We start from the raw sequence: 24966 nt of genomic DNA on the forward strand, positions 1-24966 counted from the left end.
TAATTCCAGCATGGTGTGAGGGTGGAAAGAGCAGGAGACAGAGGCCCCGCCTGCACCACTCTGCAGCGTCTGGGGCTGCCGGGGACAGGGGAGAGACTGTTGAGCCCCGGGGAACGGGCTCCTGCAGCAGCCGCTGAGTGGTCACCGCAGCGTTCAGTGTGTGTCCCTGGGTGCAGACAGCCCCCAGAGGCCAGCAGGGTTCTGCCAGGCAGCTGATGTAAATGTGCGTGCCGGGGGCACGGGGTTGGGGGCACAGCCTGGGGAGGACAGGGATGAAGAAAAGCAAAGCAAGGATGGTGGGTGAGGGGCAGCCAGAGGGTCCAACCCTACAAGGCCTGTGAGCAGCTGTGGGCGACAGGGCAGCACGTGTGGTTTTTAAGCAGGTGGGGATCTTCCAGCAATCCGCCTAATGCATCGGGGTGGACTGCAGGCTGGGGAAAGGTGGCGGGAAGAAGCCAGGAGTTGGAACAGCAGACGAGCCGGAGAGACTCTGGGGCCGCTCGAGGGAGGACCTGAAACATACTCGAGAGGAAGTGACCGTTGGGATATGGTAGAGGAAGACGAAGGACCTGAAGATGGAAGCTGCCCGTGCTCTGAGCTTCGGACAGGGGTCTGGCCCCTGGTGCAGCAAATGCAGGTGGGAGGAGGAGAGCATTAAGGAGCTCCGTGATGGGCTCAGACTTTAATGTACTGCCTTTAGGATCTGGACGTGGGCGGTACTGACTTCGCGGGTGTGGGGCCGTTTTTGGTGCACAGTCAGCGTGACTCAGCAAAAGGATGCTCCTCGCTCCAGGGTCCACATGGGGCAGGGATGGGCTCATGAGCACCGTGAAGCCAGCCATGCTGCAGTCACAGGAGTGGCTGTGGGGCTCAGCACTGCCCTCACATACACAAGTATATGCACACCCACTTCTCACTGCTCTGGGCCGCTTGTGCACACTGGTCAGCCCTGCCCCTGGGCACCCTGGAATCACCCGTCATGGTGGGTGGAGGCTGTGGTGTTTTGACACAGTGTCTTACAGTTGCACACAGAGTGACACAGTCCCCTTCTCTGATTGCATCACCCAAAGAAATCAAGTCTGTCCTGCAGTGTGGAGGGGCATGGCTCCACCCTCTGTGGGGAAGGAGGATGGCGGTCACTCAAGGACAGAGAACTGGGACTGCACGCTGCCCGAGAGGCAGCCCTGGGGCAGGGAGATAAGCCGGTCACCAGCAGTGCTAGGGCCACTTGTTGCCCTGGGGCAGGGCCTTGGAGGGAGGGGACAACACTAGAACCACAGCCCCCTACCCCAGCTGGTGGGCGCTGGAGCCACACAGAGATGTGGTCGCTGCAGGAGACTCCTCCAGAGGCTGAGAACAGGGAGGGAAACGCCTTGCTCCCCCCTTCCCAGCAGAGCCCCATCAACCAAGCGCCTCTGACGGTCAGCTGACCGGGAGCCCTGTGATTCACAGCCGAGCAGGGGAAACCAAGACAGGGGTCTGAGGACACAGAGCCCAGAGGGACCCAGAGAAACCTGAATATCCACGAGCGTGTGGATGTGCCCCGTGCAGCTCCAGAACCACCTCCCCACTAAGATAGGGCTGGGGTTTGAACAGCCGAGACAAAGAGCCTGGGGAAACAGGAGTCAGGTTTCTTTCTTTTAAGATTTATTTATTTATTTGAAAGGCAGAGAGGGTGGGGGGAGGGAGAGAGAGAGAGCGGAGAATCTTTCATCCACTGGCTCACCAATGACCACAATAGCCAGGGCTAGGCCAGGCTCATCCCAGAGCTTCATCCAGGTCTCCCATGTGGGTGCAGGGGCCCCAAACATTGAGTCATCCTCCCCAGCTTTCCCAGGTGCATTAGCAGGGATCTGGATTGGAAGTGGAGCATCTGGGACTCAAGCCAGCACCTATAAGGAATGCCAGCATGGCAGGTGGTGCCACAGCGCCAGTCTCAGTTGTCAGATTTCTAAATCTAAGTCCTGTGGTCTTAAGGCTCCTGACAATGGGAGAACTGAAAAACAATTCCCTTTTGTACTCAACCCACAGGGGCCTGTCCTGCTGGCTGGGGTCCTGTAAGCTAATTCCCTGACCCAACCAGGAGAAAATGTCCCCACCCTCTCAGATACACTGGGTGGCCAGGGCTTGGAGGACACTGGGCTGCTTCTCAGAGGGTGGAGTGATTCTTTGTATGGCGTCCTGAGGGCACGACATGATGCTTAATCCCCCAGGGACCCGGGCGCCACCAGGTCCACCAGCACACCCTGACCTCTGTGTCTCAGGTTCACGTGCACCCACGTTGCAGTGACGTCCACCTGAAAGCCAACTTGAACAGGGGTGCAGCTGCCCACCCCTGGCTTCTCAGGTCTGAATCACACTCTGAGCACCGTCGCTTCCTCCTGATCATTATCTAAGCGAGCTGCACAGTGAGAGCATCACAAAGCTACCACTGGGGCAGTGTGTCCCTTTAGAAGGCAGGCTCGGGTCCTCACTGCCAGGGCCCCCCCTCCCTCAGCTCTCCATGGCAGCATGATGTCTCCCTTCCCCTGCTGCGTGGCCCTTCTGCCTCCTGTCTTTCCTCTCTCCAGAGCCTGTCTTCTCATCCGCCTCCCTCCTCCGTGGTGGGCATGTGTCATGACTGCATCGCCCCAAGGTTCTTTGGATAGTCCCCCTCCTTTGTGGCAGGAGTGCAGCCCTGGGACTATGGGTGCCTGTGCAGGTGAACTGACACAGGTGCCAGCATGGGCATAGGTTTTGATTTGAAAGCACAGGTACCTTACTTTATCTGTGCTTCTGGAGTAGGTTGGAAGCCAAGGCAGGTTCTCCCATTCTCCCAGGACTTCGAGAAAGCTAAACAGTAACCTGCCACCATTCCACCTGCTCACTGGTCCAGCCTCCCTGCTGTGCCTTCTTTGCTGGGTTGTTGCAGGAACTGGGGAGGGAAGTTCAGAAAGGATGCTAAATGGCGCAGGGGAAGCACCAGTTATTCTTGGTCACCTGAATGCAATCCCCAAGCATTGTGTCAACTCAGGCCCCAAACTGGGGAGAAAAGCATCCCTTGGTGAAAAGCAAGTGAGCCAGTGTCTTCCCTACATAGGCCCCTCTGCAAAGCGGCTCATGTTTCTTTTTCTTTCTTAAGGATTTATTTATTTATTTATTTATTTGAAAGGCAGAGTTACAGAGAGGCAGAGGCAAAGAGAGAGAGAGAGAAAGGTCTTCCATCCACTTGTTCACTCCCCAAATGGCCACAATGGTTGGAGCTGGGCTAATCCAAAGGCAGGAGCCTGGAGCTTCTTCTGAGTCTCCCAGATGGGTATAGGGGCCCAAGAACGTGGGCTGTCTTGCACTGCTTTTCCCAGGTGCATTAGCAGGGAGCTGGATTGGAAGTGGAGCAGCCAGAACTCGAACCGGTGCCCATATGAGATGCCGGTGCTGCAGGCAGCGGCTTCACCCGCTGCACCACAGCACTGGCCCCAAGCTGCTCATTTCTCACTAGACCCACGCATGTCCTTACTGGAAACCGGCTTTCAAATTGATGGATAGTAGTGGCTTCCTGGTGGAAGTTACAGGCGTGTGCAGTTGGAATCAGCGTCCCTGGCCTGGAGGCCGATGTGGCCTACGTGGACAATAACCTCCACGCAGGTGAATGCCCGGGCTGCGTCTCCATGCTGGCGGGCGTCCCACCCGTCCTGGTCACCTGGTCTTCTCGCCTCTGTCCCTCTGCTTCTGTGGTTTCCGTGCTCTGTGGTCTCCTGCTGAAGGCCTTCCCCTAATGGCCAGCTCCAGATGAGAATGCAACGGCCTCCCTTGTCATCTCCACAACCTTCGCGTGGTTCCAGGGCTCTACTGATAGAAGCATCCGGGGATGCACAGAGCAGCAAAACCAGTGAGTCCCTTTCAGGCTCATCATACCTGACATTCATTCAAGTCACTCTTAATCTTCCTTCAAACGCCTTTCCCTTCCTTCAGCCATCCCTAGGGGGTCATGTTGCACCTCCCTTGGGATACATTGGCCCGTGAGAAGCTAGCCTTTCTGACCCCCCACCTCTGCCCTCTGGCACTAGGAAGATCTCCATCCATTGACCTCTGGGGGTTGGGCAATGCTGAGAAGGCCTCTGAATCCTAGGATGCCTAACAGCGCCCTTGACCTTAGCCCACTCAGTGCCGGTAGCACCCTCCCCCAGGTGGGGCAGTCAGGTGTTTCAGGCTTTGCTAAGTTTGCCCTGGGGAGCAGGGTTGTGCTCAGGGTGAGAGGCTAAGAATCACTGGTGTGGATGAAAGTCGGAAGAAGGAAGGAGGAGCAGACGCAGTCATTTACAGCCAGGGTGGAGCTCGGAGTCGCTCCCAGACGCTCCCCCAGGCCTGCGGTTTCCACGGTCAACCCCAGCGCGGCTGCCCATGCCTCACTGGGGAATGGTCACCCCAAGCCACTCCTGGGGGCTCTCAGGAGCATCCCTCTGCTGAGCTGCCTGCCTGCAGAGACAACCAAGCTATCAGTGTGTCTGTTTCATTGACGGTGCCATTGGGGTTCTCAAAGAGTACGTGGTTTTTTCCAAGATGACGGCATTCAAGAGGAGAGTGGGAAATCCCACAGCCTTGGGGAATGGTGGAGACAGGAGACAGTACGTGGGTGGGTGGAGGAGGCGGCTCCTGGAAGCTGGCACCAGTGCCACGCTTTCCAAGTCAGCACTTTTAGGACCTGTTCCATGACTTCACCCATCGCCCTTGAAATCGCTGTCACTCATTTTGCCATCAGTTTCTGAGCCATCAGTTCTTTAGAGCTCAGCTCTGGGGCAGCCTCATCCCCTCCAGCTTTCTTCACCTCTTCCACCTGCCCCATCTCAGGGGCACCGAGCTCACGGGCAAGGCTCTGCATGGCGCCCTTGGCTGTAGTGACCTCCTCTGTCATCTGGGATCACAAGGACTTTGATCGTCTCTGATTTTCCAGTCCCTTTAGGGAAGGCGGTTGTGGGCAAGGCCACTGCTCATGAAATGAACCATACTGTCACCTAGCATAGCAAACCCAGGCAGCAGCCCCAGCCAGGCTGCCACCAGCTCCCAAACCCTTGGCTTCTCTGTCTCTAACCCCTCTCCCCCGGACCCGCAGCCCCCTGCACAAGCTGTGCTTCCAGCCCCTCAGCCCTCTTTCCCAGCCAATGGGTGGGTGGGTGGGGGCACCCAAGGGACACCAGGAGCCCCAGCTTCTGCTCCTGATCCAAGTGAAGACCCAGCTCCCGCAGGGAACGGGAGACACGCCCACTCCCACTTGCCTTTGCTCCAGCCTAGAGGAGAAAAGTAAACAAACACATTTTTAAACTCTGTTGCCGCACACTTCCTCCAAGCCTTCCCTGCCTCCCACCTCCTTTTCTCCCTCCTCCCACAAGCTGCCACCTGGCTCAGAGCGCCTGCTCCACCTCCCACCACCTGCCACTGAGCCCAGGATCCTCCCCGCCCTCCTCCCTCCGCTCCATCCCTCCCCATCCTCACCACAGGTCCCCCACCCCACCCCAGGCAAGACAGGACAAGAAAGCAGAGGTCTTCTGCTGGGGTGGCCCAGCCGGACCAGGCCTGGGACTGGCATTCGCGGGGCCAGGCTTTTCCCTGCGCCCTCCGAGAGCAGAGCGAGAGAGGAATTGTAAACACAGGCGAGATTCCCAGAGCCGCATCCGTGGGAAAGGAAGGCGGTGCAAACAGATGGCCAGCGCCCAGCAGAAGAGCACACAGCCGGGGTGGGAAGCAGGCAGTGCACTCAGGTGTGGGTGTGTGGGGAGCAGCCAAGCTCACTGAATTCCGAAGGCTCAAACTCCCCAGACAGCAGCAACAGGGGCGGAGCTGGAGCCTTTCAGGGCGCAGCCCAGGGGCGTTGTCCCACGCTGGGGAAACACCTGGGTGCCGACACCTGGTTAGAGGAATTGGCATTTTACAGGGTGCAGTCCTCATGTTCTTCCCCACTGAATGGGGGAAAAAATCCCATCTCTTTGGGGAATTTTCATCAGTAGCCTGTCACCCTCTTGTTCCCTTGTCCAGGGCTGCTTCTACCGCCACCCACCCACCCACCTCCCTGCCCTGCCCTTCCCTGTGATGATGTCTGTGAGCTAGAGCAGCCCGGGAGCTCCCTGTTGTCTGGGGAGGGAAAGCAGGCAGGGGATGAACCCTGGCTGCTGCAGGTGCTGGGGCAGGTGGAAATTAAGTGAGATAAGTCACCTCCTTGAATGGCTGTGCTCAGAGGAAAAACCCACAGGGACACCCTGCAGTGACAACTTGGCTGTTGCGTTTCTACGTGGCTGCGATGTTACATTTCAAGCTCAGAGCAGAGAGCTCTTGGTGTTTAAATACTGATGCAGAATTGCTTCGCTGCCCAAAATCGGACACAATATGCAAACATCCCTGGCAGCCATGGAGGGCAGGGTCCTCGTCCCTGGAGGCACATTAGCGTGATCTTAAGATGCAGACAGGGCTAGGTCTCACTGCTACCCAGCTATCTTCCACCGGCGAGGCTGAAGGTAAATCACTTAACCCGTCTTCTCGTCTTCTCGGAGTTTGCAGCTGAGCGTAACAACTCCCCGGCAGGGTTTTGATAACACACACAAGGCTAATGGCTATGTGCAGGTGAGCTAATATGTGTATTTATGTATATAACGATGTAGAAGTAATGGCATTTGAGCATATATGTATGTGTGTATAAACTAGTAGGTACATTGAAAGCTAGCACACACACTGAATATGTATTTATATATTGAATGCTAACGTATAATGCACAGAAGCTATTTAACATAGCAACTTCCCACAACAAGAACTCAAAACAGAAGTCAAGACAAAACAAAAGGAACCATTTTCTCTATACCACGTGTTACCCACTACTCTCAAGTCCACTACCAGAATAGTCATATTGTCAACTTTTGTCACTGTCAACTATCCTCACTGCCTTAGAGACCCAAGGGTTGTAGCATGGCTGTACCATTTTAACATCTGGCATTAGGTACTAAACAATCATGGTTTGACTCATTTCTACAACTTTGGGGAGTTTACTTTGTGGCGCTTGTTACCTAAAATTCATTCTGACAGTGTTGCCCCTCCCACTGGAACGTCCATCACTGCCCCAAGTCTACCTGTGGGTGTCATTGTTAGCAACCAGCAGTCTTTTCAATATATACACACTCCCTGCCCAGTGCCAGACACTCCTCTGGAGCAGGTGGGAGGATTGGGGTGTTGACTTCTTGAACTCAGGTGGCCAGCTCCAGAGCTAAGAGATAAAGCACACTGTTGATTTCTTGAAGCCAAACTCAAGTCAAGCAGAATTTCTGCGTTGGTTGCTAGGGATGTGTGTCCTAGTCGGTACGTATTTGGTTGCCATGCTTGTTCCCATCCGCAGCTAGAAGCGCCCCATTACGTCGAAGGACCCAGTGAGCAGTGGGCTGTGACTCTGAAGTACTCCCCTTACAAAATCATCATCTCCTTTGTGTTGCTGGGCCCCTGTACTCAGACAATCCTCACAGCCCCTCTGCTGCCGCACAACCCTCCGTAAGACAATGGAGGGCGGGGGGAGGGAAGGAGATAGGGAGAGAGAGAGAGAGATGGATCTAGATCCAGAACAGCAGCAACACCCAGGGTCCTCTCTCCCTGTGCGTGTGCCTCTGTGTCTTTCCTTAGCTTTGTAGAAGGAACAGCTTGGAAGCATCTCAGATTGTCCCTTAGGGTCCTCCATTTTCTCCAGACGGATTTGTGAATGTTTCTCTCTGACCATCAAGGAAGAAGTCATTTCTCTGAGTAACCTAAGAGCTGTATTCCTGAGTCATTTTACGCACCTGCACCCTGTTAGAAAACCATCTAAAGGCTTTACATGTAAACCACAATTAACCCAGTAATCCTTACGTGTCCATCAGTGGGTGCCATAGGCAGTAAGTTGTGAAACAGGCAGACTCCCAAGGCTGCCAGAAAATGCTGAACGTTGCTTTGGACAAGATAAGAGCTGTCATAAGGAAGTTTATAAAATTCCAAGGGGGCGGGGCGCACCTGCAGATCCCATCTGCCCCCTCTCTTTTTAAACCAAGACTCAACATCAGATGAAGTTCAGTTCACAACAGCCCCTTTCCTGAAGGAACCCTGACCTGATGCGGCAGCCTTTGCTTCCTGCCTTTCTGAATTTAAAAAACAAAGACAAGGTCAGCATCAAGATCACCCTGAAGCTGCTCAGTGTGAAATGAAGAAGGAACTACTTGCGCACATTTCTGTCTGATTGTTATTGGTCCTCAGGCAGGGGCTCCACATGGAAGCCAATGGTCGGAAATGGGGCGAGCCTTTCTTGAGAGGTCCAGGAAGGCTTTGGGAACGCTGAGCAGTGGGGAACACACAGGACTTTAAGACGGAGAGCAAAGCCTGACCACACTGCAGGTTATGGGAGCCTAGGCAAGGGATGGAGTGGGGGTTCTTAGAAGAAGTAAATGGAAGCCAGAGAGCACAGGTGCACTTGACCAACACTGGACTCTTCTGTCAGTTTCATTTTTTATTGACGCATAATCTTTGTACATATTTATGAGGTGCATGCACTGTGGCTTTTAAGTAAGGAAATCCAATGCCCCTTGACTTACCGTTGTCTCAATAAAGCGATTGTCAATGGAAAATAATCCCCTACCCTCCCTCCCAGCTCAGCATACAGCACACCACTGAGCGTAGGTCTTCTCTGTGCCTGTGGGGCTGGCTGGCAGCTGCCCTCAGATCACAGAATGCCAGCCTGGAAGAGCTACAAACTCAAAAAGCAAAGTGCGGTCTCTACCAATGGCCTCACTGAGCACCATCATAACGTCCAAAGGCTGTGACGGGGTTAAGGTGCACACGTCCCAGGTCACAGTGCCTGGGTTCCCATCTCCCCCTGTTTTATGCATGAATTTCTTTTTTTCCTTCTCTGCTTTATTAAAGTATTTATGTGAACACTGTGCTATTTTAATTACGTACACATAGCCATCATCTCATAAACTTCATCATCTCTTGGTGAAAACCTTGAAGATCTAAATGCTTAGCGATGTGCAGTACACGGCACTACGGTTAACTATAGTCATGCCATGCAGTAACTCCCCAATCTTAGCCCCCCCCCCCCCCCCGCCCAACTGGGACTTTGCAGTCTTTGACCAGTGTCTCCCAGTCCCCTCTCCCAGTGACTGACAATGGCTTTTTCTGTCTGCTTCTTTGTTGTGTTCCAGTCACGTATGTATGATCAGGCAGCACTGTGCTTTCTACGCCTGGTTTTTCTCCCAGGCAGAGTGCCCCGGCTTCAGCTGTGCTGTCACCAATGACAGGCTCTTTCTTTATCTGAGGCCAAACAGTAGCCCATTCCTGTCAGGGACATTCAGTTTGATTCCCATCCTGCTATCATGAATAACACTGCAGTGAATGGGAGGTAAAGCTATCTCTTCAGCTCTCTGGTTTCCTAATCTTTTGATATGCACCACCTGGAAGGCATGCCAGGTCACACAGCAGGTCTAGTTTCAATTTTCTGAAGAACTCCCTACTGTTCTCCACAGTGGCTATGCTAATTTACACTCCCACCAAAATTGTGCAAAGATCCCCTTTCCTCCACATCCCCACCGGAGCACTTCCTATCTTTGTCCTTTTGGTAATAGCCTTTCTAACAGGTGTGAAGTGATATGGCATTAGGCATTTAATTCGCATTTCCCTGATGATTGGTGATGTTCACATTTGCTTAGTATTTGTTGATCATTTTTATGTCTTTTGAGAAATGCCTATTCAGATCCTTTGCTCCACTTTTAATTGGATTGCTTTCTTGTAATTGAGTTTTTCGGTTCCTTGTATATTTTGGGTTCGCTTTTTATTGTAGACGTGGTCTCCTGTGTTCTCTCCCGTGATGTAGGCTGTCGCTTACCCTCTGTTGTTTCTTTTGCCGTGAGAAGTTTCTTAGTTGAGGTCATTTCCGTCGCTGTTTTTGCTTCTGTTGCTATTGAGATCTGATCCAATAAATCATTGCCAGGTCAGTGTCATGGTTTTCATCTATTTTGAGTTGAATTTTTCTATGTTGTGCACTAAAGACCAATAACTTTTTTCTGTATGTGGACTTCCAGTATTCCTAGCACAATTTATTGAAGAGATTGCCTTAACTGAGATAACTTTATCAAAATTAGCAACTTTATCGAAGATCAGTGAACTGTAAATGTGTGAATTTATTTATGAGCTCTTTATTCTGCTTTATTGATCTATATGTTTTTCTGCCAGTATCATGGTTTCTTTTTTTATTACTGTGGATTTTCAGATTATTATCATTTTTTAAAGGTTTGTTTCTTTGAAAGACAGAGTTACAGAGAGAAAGAAATGTCTTCCTTCCTCTGTTTCACTCCCCAAATGACCGCAATGGCCAGAGCTGAACCAATCCAAAGCCAGGAGCCAGGAGATTAATCTGGGTCTCCAACATGGGTGCAGGGGCCCAAGCACTTGGGCCATCCTCCACTGCTTTCCTAGGCACATTAGCAGGGAGCTGGATCAGAAGTGGAGCAGCCAGAACTCAAACTGGTGCCCATAGGGGATGCCAGCACAGCAGGCCAGGGCTTTAACCCACTGCACCACAGTGCTAGCCCCATTACAGATTATTTTTAAATCAGATAATATTATGTCTCCAGCTTTGCTGTTTTTCTCAAGATTGCTTCAGGTGGTATATAAATTTTAGGATTATATTTTCTGTTTCTATGGGGAAAAAAGTCTTTGGAAATCCAAAAGGATTACCTTGAATCTGTAGACTGCTTTCAGTAGTTAGGACAATTTTAATAATGATTCTTTTTTAGTTTATGGACATGGCATGCCTTCCCATTCATTGTGTCTTCATCGATTTCTTTCGTCAGTATTATACAATTTTCAGTGTACAATTCTCTCACCTCTTTGGTTAAATTCATTCATAGCTATTATGCTATTGTAAATGGGATTGTTTTCTTTACTTCTTCAGTTAGTTCATTGTTAGTGTACAAAATGCTACTAACTTTTGCATGTTTTTTTACTCCTGAACTTTACTGAATTCAGTTGTTATGACAATTTTTGGTGGAGTATTTTGGATTTTCTGTATATAAAATCATGACATCTCTAAATGGAGAATAGTTTACTCCTTCTTCTCAACTTTGGATGCCTTTTATTTCTTTTTCTTGCCTAACGGCTCTGGCTATGACTTCCGGTGCCATGCTGCAGAGAAGTGTTGAGACTGTGTATCCTTTCCCTATTCCTGGTCTTAGAGGAAAAGCTTCCAGCTTTTTCCATTGTATATGTTAGACATGGACTTGTCATACATGGCCTGTGTCGTGCTGAAGTATGTTCCTTCTATTATTTGTGGAGCATTTCTTTCATGAAAGGATATTGAACTTTGTCAAATACTTTTTCTGCATCTGTTGGGATGACTATATGATCCTCACATTATATAGTTTATCACATTTACTGATGGGCATGGTTGAATCATCATACCATCCCAGAGAGGGATCCCACTTGAGCGTGGTGTGTGAGCCTGGTAACCTGCTGTTGGATTGACTTTGTTCACATTCTGTGGAAGTTTTACAGCTCTGTGCACCAGGAATGTCATAGTGTCCTTGTCTGGTTTTGGTATCAGGGTTACACTGGCCTCATGAAACAAGTTTGGAAATATTCCTTCCTTGTAGCATTTGGGTGTAGCTCATTTCCCACAGGGTCATTGTTGGAGACTTGGGCCTCCGTGTAGGCGAGTGGCGGGACCTTTAAGATGCCTGGCCTACTGCAAGATCAACAGGTCATTGGGGATGCTACACTTTGAAGAGGATAAGATAGTCCTCACTGGACCTTGGTTGTTCTAGCTGGAGCTGGTTGCCGTAAAAGAGCAGTGTGGACCCCAGTCCACTTTCTGATTCCCTGACCGATTACATGACCTCTCCCTCTCCCCTGAGCTGCCACCATCATGCCGTCCACCAGCAGGCCCTCACCAGAGGCCAGACAGAGGGGGCTGCCCGGTCTTGGACTTTCACTCTCCAAGACGACAAGCTGAATGGATCTCATCTTGATAACATGTCCTGTCTCATGCATTTTGTTGTAGCAAAGGGAAACTGGCTCCTACACTCCTGAATTTCGTGGAAGAGTTTGAGGATTGACATGAATCTCCCAGGTGGAGTGGAATTCCCCAGTGAAGAGCGCAGTGCTGGCTTTGTTTTGTTAGGACGGCTCTCATTGCCGATTCAATCTCCTTACTCAGTGTTGGTCTGCTCAGTGTCTGTTCCGCCATGACGTAATCTTGGTCTGTTGTATGTTTCTAGGAATTGTTCCATTTCTCCTGGGGTATCTCATCTGTGATGTCCAGTAGTGATCTCTTGTATGTCCCCTTTCTGGGGTATGTGTTTCCTTTCATTTCTGATTTTATTTATTTGGGTCTCTTTCTTGGTCTGGCTAATGGTTTGCCAATTTTGTTTATATTTTCCAAAGAATCACTCTTAGGTTCCTGGATTTTTTCTACTGTTGTTCTAGTTTCCATTTATTTCTTATTTCCTTATTTCCACGGACTTTGGGCATAGTTCTTCTCCTTCCAGTGCACAGAGGTGTAGTCGTGTTTATTTGCAGCTTCTGTCTTTGTTTAATGTGCCCATTTATTGCTGTGAATGTCCATCTTGCTCCATTTGCTGTTGCCCTAGCAGAAGACTGGGTAATTAAAAGAGAGGAGAAGTTTATTTAGTTTATGGGTCTAAAGCTGGGAAGTCCAACAGGAAGTACCAGCATCTGTTCAAATGTGGGGAAGGCCTTCTTGCTCCTCATTCCACGGAAGAGACTATCACACAGAAAGGCACAGCAAGCATCCTGCCAGCCCCAGCCTCTCTTCCTCTTCTTAAAAAGCTGCAAATCCCATCATAGGACCCCAGTAACCTTGTCTAATCCCACAGTAACCTTGTCTAATCCCAATTAACTGCTAATGGCCCAACTCCAAATACCATCAACACATCAGTTTGGGGATTAAGTTTCAGAACATGGGGCCGGCATTGTAGTGTCAGGTAAAGCCACCACCCGCAACACTGGCATCCCATATGGGCACTGGGTCATGTCCCCGCTGCTCTGCTTCCAATCCAGCTCTCTGCTAATGCACCTGGGAAAAGCAGTAGAAGATGGCCCAAGTCCTTGGGCCCCCGCACCCACATGGGAGACCTGGAAGAAGCTTCTGGCTCCTGGCTTTGGTCTGGCCAAAGATGGCTACTGTGGCCATCTGGAAAGTGAACCAGTAGATGGAAGATCCCCCCCCCCCCATCTCTCCCCTCTCTCTACAACTCTGACTTTCAAATAAATAAGTAAATCTTTAAAAAAATTTAAAAATAGGGCCGGCACCGCGGCTCAATAGGCTAATCCTCAACCTGCGGCGCTGGCACACCGGGTTCTAGTCCTGGTCGGAGCGTCAGATTCTTTCCCGGTTGCTCCTCTTCCAGGCCAGCTCTCTGCTATGGCCCGGGAGTACAGTGGAGGATGGCCCAAGTGTCTGGGCCCTACACCCACATGGGAGACCAGGAGAGGCACCTGGCTCCTGGCTTCGGATCAGCGCAGTGTGCTGGCCGCAGCTCGCCAGCCGCAGCGGCCATTGAGGGGTGAACCAACAGAAAAGGAAGATCTTTCTCTCTGTCTCTCTCTCTCTCTCTCACTGTCCACTCTGCCTGTCAAAAAATACAATAAAATAAAATAAAATAAAAAATATTTCAGAACATGTGTTTCAGAGGTGATACTCAAACCATGACAGCTTTCCCCTTAGAAATGTTTTTGCTGCATCCCATAAGTTTTGAAATGCTGTGTTTTTATTTTCATGGAAAACATCTTGTCTGAGGACATTTCTAAATTTCCTTTTGCCTTCTGCTTTCATACATTGGTTGTTCAAGTGTGTGTTGTCTGATTTCCATATATGTCTGAATTTTCTGATTTTCCCCCTATTACTCATTTTTAGTTTCATACCGTTATGGTTGGAAAAGACGCCTGATATTATAAAGGGATGTTCTGTGGCCTTACGTGACATCATCTGTCCTGGAGAGTGTTTCGTATGTCCTTGGAGGGAATGAGGATTCTGCTGCTGTTGAATGGAATGCTCTGTGTATGTCTGTTAGCTCTATTTGGTCTTTAGTGTTGTTTCCTCATTGATTTCCTGTCTGGATGATCTGCCCATTGCTAAAAGCAGGGTACTGAAGCCCTGTACCATTGCTTTATTGCTGTCTGTTTCTCACTGAAGTGCTGTTCACATTGGATACAAATATATATTCATAACTGGTATAACCTATTGATGAGTTGACCTCTTTATCACTATGTAATGACCTTCTTTGCCTCCTGTGACAGGTGACAACTTATAGTCTGTTTTGTCCCTCCCACTCCCTTGTGGTTGCCATTAGTATCCAGGGCCTTCTCCGTCCTTCACTTTCATGCCATTGTGTCCTTAAAGTGAAAACAAGTCTATGATACGCAACCTATAGTTACCACTCAGTAACTCTATGTCTTTTTTTTAAGATCTATTTATTTATTTGAAAGGCAGAGTAACAGAGAGGCAGAGGCGGAGAGAGAGAGAAAGAGAGAGGGAGAGAGAGAGAGAGAGAGAGAGAGAGAGTCTTCCATCTGCTGGTTCACTCCCCAATTGGCCACAATGTCCAGAGCTGTGCTGATCCAAAGTCAGGAACCAGGTGCCTCTCCTGGTCTCCCATGCGGGTGCAGAGCCCAAGCACTTGGGCCATCCTCCACTGCTTTCCCAGGCCATAGCAGAGAGCTGAATCAGAAGTGGAACAGCCAGGTCTCGAACCAGCGCCCATATGGGATGCCGGCACTGCAGGCAGAGGCTTCCCCCTCTAAGCCACAGCACCGGCCCCACTCTGTCTTTTGATTAGAAGATGTAACCCATTATGTTCAAAGTAATTATTGGCAAGTAAAGACTAACTACTGTCATTTTAATAATTGTTTAGTAGTTCCTATGTCCCGTTCTTCCTGTCTTCCTTTGTGATTTTTTGGTAGTGGCATGATTTGATTCCCTCCTATTTATCTCTTGTTTTCTATTGTTTTTTTCATTGTGGTAACCATGAGGCTTTATTTTAAGAGCATAGTTCATTTTAAGAGCATAGCAATTTAACTTCATTGCACATAAAAAACTCTACATTTACCTTCTCCTCTTACATGTTGTGTTACATGTCACAGTTTACATACTTTATATAACAAATTATTAACAAATTAGTAGAGCTATGGTTATTTTTAATACTTTTATTTTTAACTTTTTTAAGGTTTTTTTTTAATGAATGCAATTTTCATAGGTAAAACTTTAGGAATATAGTGGTTCTTTCCCCCATACCCACCCTCCCACCCCGACTCCCGTCCCACCTCCTACTCCCTCTCCCATCCCCCTCTTAGTTTAACTTTATATACAGAAGACCAACTCTATGCCAAGTACATATTTCAACAGTTTGTACCCCCCCCAACACACACAACATACAGAGTACAGTTTGAGGACAAGATTTGCAGTTAATTCTCATTGTACAACTCATTAAGGACGGAGGTCCTACCTGGGGAGTAAGTGCACAGTGACTTCTGTTGTTCCTTTAACAATTAACACTCTTGTTCATGATGTCAGTGATCACCCGAGGCTCTTGTCGTGGGCTGCCAAGGCTATGGAAGCTTTTTGTGACCACAACTCCTTCAGTATTTGGACACGGCCATAAGCAAAGTGGAAGTTCTCTCCTCCCTTCAGAGAAAAGTACATCCTTCTTTGATGGCCCCTTCAACAGAGAAAGAAAACTATAGACAAATCTCCCTGATGAACATTGATGCAAAAATCTTTAACTTTTTTTAAGATTTATTTTATTTATTTGAAAGTCAGAGTTACAGCGGGGGGGGGGGGGGAGAGTCTTCCTTCTGCAGGTTCACTCCTCAAATGGTTGCATTGGCTGCTGCTGAACATGGCCAAAAGCAAGAGCCAGGAGACCCAGAGTTTCATCTGGGTCTCCCATGGTGGTGCAGGGGCCCCAGCACGTGGGCCATCTTCTGTTGCTTTCCCAGGCCCATTAGCAGGGAGCTGGATTGGAGGTGGAGCATCCGAAACTCAAACCAGCACCCATATAGGATGCTGGCAGGGCAGGCAATGGTTTAACCAGCTGTGCCTCAGCACCGATCCCTCAAAGTGATATTTCTGCAATGGGTGAGTGCTGAAAAGTCCTCTTCTTCCATCTTGCTGAGCTCCCCCCCCCGCCCCCGTTTAACGTTAACCCCACTAAAATAATTTGTGCTGTGCATAAGACATGGTCTAAGTGGTCATTAAAAATAGTTTGAGCCTGTGGCTCCTGGACAGAGCCCAGGTGATCCTCAGACAAGTAGTGGATTTTTGTAGCATTAGAAAGGAGACTTGGATCTATGGAGGTTAGAGGTCTAGGGTGAACTCCCCACTCGTTAGTCTTTGTAAGCAGGCTCTAAAAAGGCCATAGACTCTCATATCTAAGGTAGAGAGAAGTGTCTTATCTTGTCAAGTGACTGCTCAGCAAGTGTATACATTCAGTGCTGAGGAAAGCATACTTAACGAGGTTCTTCTAGGGGCCAGCACCGTGGCACAGTAGGTTAATCCTCCGCCTGGGGCGCTGGCATCCCATATGGCCACCGTTTCAAGTCCCAGCTGCTCCTCTTCCCATCCAGCTCTCTGCTGTTCCTGGGAAAGCAGTGGAAGATGGCCCAAGTCCTTGGGCCCCTGCACCCATGTGGGAGACCCAGAAGAAGCTTCTGGCTCCTGGCTTTGGATCAGCACAGCTCTGGCCGTTGTGGCCAACTGGGGACTGAACCAATGGAAGAAAGACCTTTCTCTCTGTTTCTCCCTCTCACTGTAACTCTACCTCTCAAATAAATAATTTTTTTTAAAAAAAAAGAGGTTCTTCTGACAGTGTCCCCACCACGATCTGGCAGCCGGCAGTCTGCAGCCAGTCAGAGGCTGAGTGGATTTTCAGATATCAGAGCTCCTGAGCTGTAGGCGCTCCTGGGCTGGTCTGAGGATGCCAGATGCAGTCTGGAGCTGGGGCACAGGACAGGTGCTTGGTCACAGCTCCAGCAGCACCCAACCCTCCCCATCATCAGGAGCAGGGTGCCTGTCACACCGCAACATGCTCTTCCCTGTGAAATGACTTCTCAAGGCCACTCCTCAACCTTAAGGGCTTACGTAACAAGGGGTGTGTGATCCTCCACAGGCACCTGCCTGGTTATTCCACCTGTCTCTCTTAGGGCAGCGCTTGGGCAGGGGTTCATCTGGGAACAGCAGCCGCAAGTTGCCGTTGGGTTCATCGTGCATCGCTTGCAGCCCTGTGAGTAACAGGGTTAGGACAGCAGTGCCGGTGTGTTGATGCTGCTCCTCTGCTGAGTCCTTGCATTGACTCAGACATGAAATCCCATCTCTCGTCCTAATGACTCATGTCTGACGAAAGAAGTCCTCAGTAGAATTCTCATCCAATCCCATTGCATGAAAACTCTGTCACTCAACATTTACTATGTGTTTTCTACACATCTACCATTTTGCTGGATAAAATAAAGACTACAGACTGTACCTATGGAGTAGAATTTACTATTTGACTAACCATGCTCTGTTAACTGGAGTCTTCCTGTGACCACATACAATACATTTAGGAAAAGTAAGAAATGACAAGAAAAAACTATTCACCGTGTGCCCCTAACACACTAGGCACAAACATTTGCTAGTGGATGGCTGACAAAGGTAAAATTGACTTGTAGGAGTATACAGCATTGTGGATGTGCTAAATGCTGCTGAATTGTTCACTCTTAGCTAAAATTGTCCATTTGTTGTTATGTGAATCTTACTGCAATTAAAAACATTGTTGTCCATATCGTTTCGTGGTATCCTGGGGTCCGAACAAGTTTCGTCACATCTGAAAGCCATGCAAGAGTGAATGTGGTGATATCTAAGATGGGGCAGGGCAGGAGCGACAGTCACCAATGGAAACTTACTGCGTGTTCTTTACACGTTCCCGAGACAAGAAAAGCATCTGGGCCCATTTTTTAAATTTTCAACAAGAGAAAATGCTAAGCACAGAGGATTATTTTATACTTACGTCTCTGTTAACAAGAAAATCCAATTAAGCAAAACAAGCCATTACCCTCAAGGGCTAGTGTGTATTTTAGTCCACTTCTATCCTAAGCCCTTCAGTGGAGAAAAATTAAATAATAAAAATCTTTTTAAAAATAAACCAAGAATCTTTGTATTTGTCAAATTCATTAAGAATAACACCTTGCAGCGCCGGCACACCGGGTTCTAGTCCTTGTTGGGGTGCCGGATTCTATCCCGGTTGTCCCTCTTCCAGTCCAGCTCTCTGCTATGGCCCGGGAGTGCAGTGGAGGATGGCCCAAGTGCTTGGGCCCTGCACCCCATGGGAGACCAGGAGAGGACCTGGCTCCTGGCTTTGGATCAGCGCAATACACCAGTCACAGTGCACCAGCCGCAGCAGCCATTGGAGGGTGAACCAACAGCAAAAAGGAAGACCTTTCTCTCTGTCTCTCTCTCCCACTATCCACTCTGCCTGTCAAAAAAAAAAAGAATAACACCAAGGAAAATGGGTATAGAAGAAGCATTCCTCAATACAATCAAGCCAATTATGACAAACCCACAGCAAGCATCAAATTGAATGGGGAGAAGCTGGAAGTATTACCCCCTAAGATCCAGAGCCAGACAAGCTGCCACTCTCACCATTGCTATTTAATATAGTCCTGGAAGTTTTAGCCAGAGCCATGAGGCAAGAAAAAGAAATCAAAGGGATACAAGTTGGAAAGGAGGACGTCAAACTCTCCCGATTTGCAGATGACATGGTTCTATATATAGGGGACCCAAAAGACTCCATTGAGAGCCTATTAGAACTCATAGAAGAGTTTGGTAAAGTAGCAGGATATAAAATCAACACAGAAAAACCAATAGCCTTTGCATACATAGACAATGCCATGGCTGAGAAAGAACTTTTAAGATCAGTCCCATTTATAGTAGCTCCAAAAAGAATTAAATACCTAGGAATAAAATTAACCAAGAATGTCCAAGATCTCTATGATGAAAATTACAAAACACTAAAGAAAGAAATAGAAGAAGACATTAGAAATCGAAAAATCTTCCATGTTCACAGATTGGAAGAATCAATATCATCAAAATGTCCACACTACCAAAAGCAATTTACAGATTCAATGCAATCCCAATCAAAATACCAATGACATTCTTTGCAGATTAGAAAAAACGATGCTAAAATTTGTATGGAAACACAAGACTCCGAATTGCTAAAGCAATCTTTTACAACAAAAACAAAGCTAGAGGCATCACAATACCTGATTTCAAGACACATTATGTGACAGTTACAATCAAAATAGCCTGCTATGGGCACAAAAACAGACATGTGGACAAATGGAACAGAATAGAAACTCCAAAAATCTATCCACACATCTATAACCAACTTCTCTTTGACAAAGGAGCTAAAATCAATCCCTGGAGTAAAGACAGTCTCTTCAACAAATAATGCTGGGAAAATTGGATCTCTGCATGCAGAAGTATGAAGCAAGACCCCTACCTTACACCTTACACAAAAATCCACTCAAAATTGTTCATACACCTGAATCTACAACCTGACACCATTGAATTACTACAGAACACTGGGGAAACCTTGCAAGACATTGGCACACACAATTTGATCACCTATGCAATAGAAAAGACCCCAGAAGCACAGGCAGTCAAAGCCAAAATTGACAAATGGGATTGCATCAAGCTGAGAAGCTTCTGAGCTGCAAAAGAAACACTCAGCCAAGTGAAGAGGTGACCAACAGAATGGGAGAAGACATTTTCAAACTACACAACTGACAAAGGGTTAACATACAGAATCTATAAAGAGCTCAAGAAATTCAACAACAACAAATAATCCAGTTAAGAAATGGGCAAATGATTTAATAGGCATTTTTTTGACAGGCAGAGTTAATAAGAGAGAGAGAGAGACAGAGAGGAAGGTCTTCCTTCCATTGGTTCACTCCCCAAATGGCCACTACGGCTGGCACACTGCGCCGATCTGAAGCCAGGAGCCAGGTGCTTCTTCCTGGTCTCCCATGCGGGTGCAGGGCCCAAGGACTTGGGCCATCCTCCACTGCCTTCCTGGGCCACAGCAGAGAGTTGGACTGGAAGAGGAGGAACCAGGACAGAACAGGCGCCCCAACTGGGACTAGAACCTGGGGTGCCGGCGCCGCAGGCAGAGGATTAGCCTAGTGAGCCATGGCGCCGGCCTTAATAGGCATTTTTCAAGAGAGGAAATTCAAATGGCCAACAGACACTTGAAAAAATGCTCAGGATCACTAGCTACCAGTGAAATGCAAATCAAAACCACAATGAGGTTTCACATCACTCCAATTAGAATGGCTCTCATACAGAAATCAACAAATAACAAATGCTGGTGAGGATGTAGAGGAAAAGATACCCTAATCCACTGTTGGTGGGAATGTAAACTGGTGCAGCCACTGTGGAAGACAGTGTGGAAATACCTCAGAAATCTGAACATAGATCCAGCCATCCCACTCCTGGGAATTTACCCAAACCAAAAGAAATCTGTATATGAGAGAGTTATCTGCACCCCCATGTTTACTGCAATTCAATTCACAATACTAAGATATGAAATCAACACAGATGTTCATCAACTGTTGACTGGATAAAGAAATTATGGTCTATATTCACTATAGAGCACTACTCAGCTGTAAAAAAAATAAAAATGAAATCCTGTCTTTTGCAGCAAGATGGACACAACTGGAAAACATACCTGGTAAAATAAGTGTGAAATGAGCCAGTCCCAAAAAGGCAGATATAATGTTTTCCCTGATCCAAAGTAACTAACAGAGTAGCTAAAACGCAGTGCATTGGATTGAAATAGGCATTTTGAGATTCAGTGATTGTTCACAGCCCTTGTCTCTTCCATTGAGGAACAGTGTTGTTGTTGTCTTCATACCATTTGTTGAACTCTTTTACTTAGTGTAGGGTTAACTACAGTCATTAAGTAAACTGGAAATAAATCTTTGTAAAACTTAAGAGTGGGAATGGGGGGAGGAGGAGGATGAAGAAGGGTTGGAGCGTGGGCAGGGGGGAGGGGAGGGTGGGAAGTATCACTTTGTTCCTAAATCTACACATATGAAGTACATGAGACTTGAATAACTTAAATAAAACTTTAAAAAGAATAAGACCAAGCGTAATATCCTTAACAAAGGGTCTAGTGTCACTGCCTAAACAACATCGCATGATGGGAGAAGCCAAGAACAAAGTCTCTGCCTCAAAGAATTGGTGACTGAGAAGCAAAAAATCCCACTGAGGTCTTAGCAGCCAGATTATTTGACCAAGCAAGAGCACTTCAGAAAAGTCCATCTGTCCTGTTAGCTTATGACTTCCTCAGGGCGGAGTGTCCATTCCGAGTCTGATCTGCCTAAGGGCTTTCCAGTATCCTCTAAGGGAAAAGCAGGTGACATCCTTGGATTTCCTAAATGCCTTAACTCTACTTTTTTTCATTAAAAAAAAAAAAAGAATCTCATTTCCATGGAAGTAAATTAATGGTCGAATGATTTGGTCCAAGTGAGAGAAAAAAAATACAGAAGAAATAAGATTCCAAATATCTATATTGAGGGTACAAAGCTTTACATAAAAGTCAGGGTTTAGAGAGGTGAAGAAAAAGACTGAAAATGCTTAAAACTGCGACACTAAAGAGGGCAGAACTTGTGTGTCACGGAACTTGATGTATTTTGGCAGAAATCAAAACAGCCACAGAAAGGGTTAGGCACTTGACAATCATGCTGGAGGGAAAGTAACACAACTGGCCATGGCGCGCCCAAAGCAGCAGGTGCCCGACGTGGCGGAAGTGAGACGGGGGCCCGTCTGGTCAATTACTCGCGTACAGTGGTGCAGTAAGTGATGTGTCTGGTCCTTGTCCCCACCTCCTGGCACAGGGCTTAAAAATCCTGTGGAGTTTCCTGAGGGGTAAGAGTGCCGTTCCTGGGCTGTGAGCTGCTGCCCCACGGGTCCCTGGGTGGCTTCAGGATGGAGCTGTCCAAGCAAACAGGGTTTCCAAGGAGGACAGGGGGCTGGAGACGGAGCTCCGACATGGGTCCAGTTTTTCAGCTCTTTGTGCCTGGGCTCTGAAAGCTCACTATAAACAAAGCCCAGTGGCACCTCCTGGTTGGCGAATCCCTGGAGGGTGGCACACCCCGAGCCCGGTCCACGGGGACCAAGCCATGAAAATTATGGGGAATCCCAGGACTCCCAGGACTCACCTATCTGTATCCTTTATAATACGAGGGTAGTCGTAAGGTGAGCACTTTGTCGAGTGCCGTGTGTCATTCTAGGACTTTATTGAACATGAGAGGGGTCATAGGAACCCAGCATTTCTAGCCAGCAGCACAGGTCATAAATATAGGTGAGAGAGGTACCCTCACTGTGCAGCCGGCCCCTGAAGTAAGGGCAGTGTCCAGGAGGACTGAGCCCCTGCCTTCCGAACTCTGGGGTCCGTCCAGGTGCTGAGTGTCTAGGTTAACAGACAGTCCACCCAAACAATGAGCAGCATGCTTACATGGGTAAACACCTTAACAGTTTAACCAACCAAACTGGGAAACTTTTATTCACGACTGGATTCTGATGTGTTTCTAATGCTACCTTTGGCTCTGTCACTCGAGCAGAAGCAGCACTACTTTTGTTCATGTGACTTAGAAAGTTCAGTGAGTTGTTCTGTCTTTCCACTCGTCATGTAGTCCAGGTTTTTCTGCTGGAAAATTACTCAGCATTCACTGATGCTCTGTCAACGCCCAGGCTTTCTTGACAACCAGATAAAAAAAAAAAAAATGGAGGCCGGCGCCGTGGCTCACTTGGCTAATCCTCTGCCTGTGGCGCCGGCATCCCATATAGGTGCTGGGTTCTAGTCCTGGCTGCTCCTCTTCCAGTCCAGCTCTCTGCTGTGGCCCGGGAAGGCAGTGGAGGATGGCCCAAGTGCTTGGGCCCTGCACCCACATGGGAGACCAGGAGGAAGCACCTGGCTCCTGGCTTCGGATAGGCGCAGCACACTGGCCGTAGCAGCCATTTGGGAGGTGAACCAACGGAAGGAAAACCTTTCTTGCTGTCTCTCTCTCTCTCTCTCTCTCTCTCTCTCTCTCTCACTGTCTAACTCTATAGATAAAAAAATTAAAATAAAATAAAAATTTTTTAAAAGTGAACCAATTTGGGGAAATTTTGAAAAGGTTGCCTATATCCTGTTAGGACTCAGAATCCATAGCATGAAAACACAAGAAAAAGCTAAGTTTTCAGAAGACTGATAGATTTAGTAAGAGCATAAGTGCATCGTTGGTACCTTATTTGAAAGGGAAGATTTTCTTTTCCTTAAATAATTTCTGATTTTTCTAATAGAATTTCCAGCCCCAAGCCTTCTCAGCCTGTGTTCTCCCACCATCAATCATTCTCATGATAGAATTGATGGCTTGTAAATGTCTGGGAAGCAACCAAAAGAACAACCTCCAGTTTTGAGGCCAATGACGTTCTGATCTCAATTCTGAAATGGTTGGGGTGGTGAGGAGCCGTGGTTCGTGTTTCCAAGGACGAGATGCAGACAAAGGTTAGCCGAGGAGTAAGATTTGGTATCAAAGTGGAAGTTTACCCTCACGAGGGTGAGCAGGCAGGCCCTGGAGTGAGCTGCACCCCACAGATGTAGGGTCATCCTCTTAGGTGATCTGGAGCCATCCAGGCTGGTGCTTTGGGGGCAATTTTTCAAGAAAAGGGGAAGATTTTCAGGAATTTGGAGACTGTCTGTGTTCTGGTCTTTTTTAGACAGTCTCAGGAGTGAAGTGGCACTGATAAGCACCTATGTCTTAGTTTTTTAATTGAGATCTTGCCGCCCACAGAAGTGGAATTCCAAGAGGATGCATGGTGCCTTGCCCGAGTGAGAACAGGGTTTATCTAAAAATGAGAGAGTAAGCACACATTCACATGTGAGTGTGAGAAATACAGTGTCACCCACGAGAGAGCAGGCGAGAGCGGTACCTACAAGCACGGGACGTGGCACAGAGAGCTCTCCCCTGTTCTCTGCTGCTTTTAAGGTGGGGGTGGTGCCTTCATTGGATAACCAAACGGTGGGTTCTCAGCATTGTGGAGACTTCTGGGACTTTTCCTCCACGTGGAACTTAAATTCCGTGAAGTCATCATGGTGGCTCCTCCTTCAGGTCCAGGTGAGATACAGGTGCATCTTGGGAAGGCGGGTGCGTCAAGCTGACAGTTGATAACATTACATTGCAGGGCTGCAAGAATGCCAGCTCCCTGCGACCCAACTCCCTTCCTACTCGACCCACAGGTGCATAGTGGGAGGAGGCATGTCAGCCAAGGTCATTGCGTTATGATGATAGTGTAATCAATGAGAGGTTGCACAGGGACACAGTCTGCAGCCACGTTGGACGTTCTTGCTCTGAGTGGCAGTTTTGCTACAATAACTATTTCAGATTCCTGGCTTTGAAAGGAGTCCCAGAGGCAACTCTGAGGGTTCCTCTGGCTGTTCCCCTGATCCCTGACCATCTCCTTATCTGTAGCCATGACAGGCGATTTAGCACAATTCATTCTCAGCCGATCAGATCTTACATTTGTTCCCCAGAGGCTTGTAGGCAAAATGGTTACTCAAACTGAAAGAGACAGGGAATCTGTCACTGTCTTTCACCAAAGGGGTTCAGAACTACAGCAGAAGAAATGAGAACGACAGGAAAGCAGCGCCCACCCAGGCAGATACCCAGATAAATGAATAAACCAGTGTGAAACAGTGACCACACAAGGAGACTATCCAGTTGGTTCTGTGTGAGTGATTCCAAGTAATTGGAAAACTGTTCCTATATCCAGACAATTTTAATCATTTTTTAAAAGATTTATTTATTTATTTGAAAAGCAGAGTTACAGAGAGACAGAGGCAGAGAGAGATAGGGCCAGCGCCGTGGCTCACTTGGCCAATCCTCTGCCTGCGGCGCTGG

The sequence above is a fragment of the Lepus europaeus genome, chromosome 2 (genome assembly GCF_033115175.1).
Source record: "Lepus europaeus isolate LE1 chromosome 2, mLepTim1.pri, whole genome shotgun sequence".
NCBI classification, from domain to species: domain Eukaryota; kingdom Metazoa; phylum Chordata; class Mammalia; order Lagomorpha; family Leporidae; genus Lepus; species Lepus europaeus.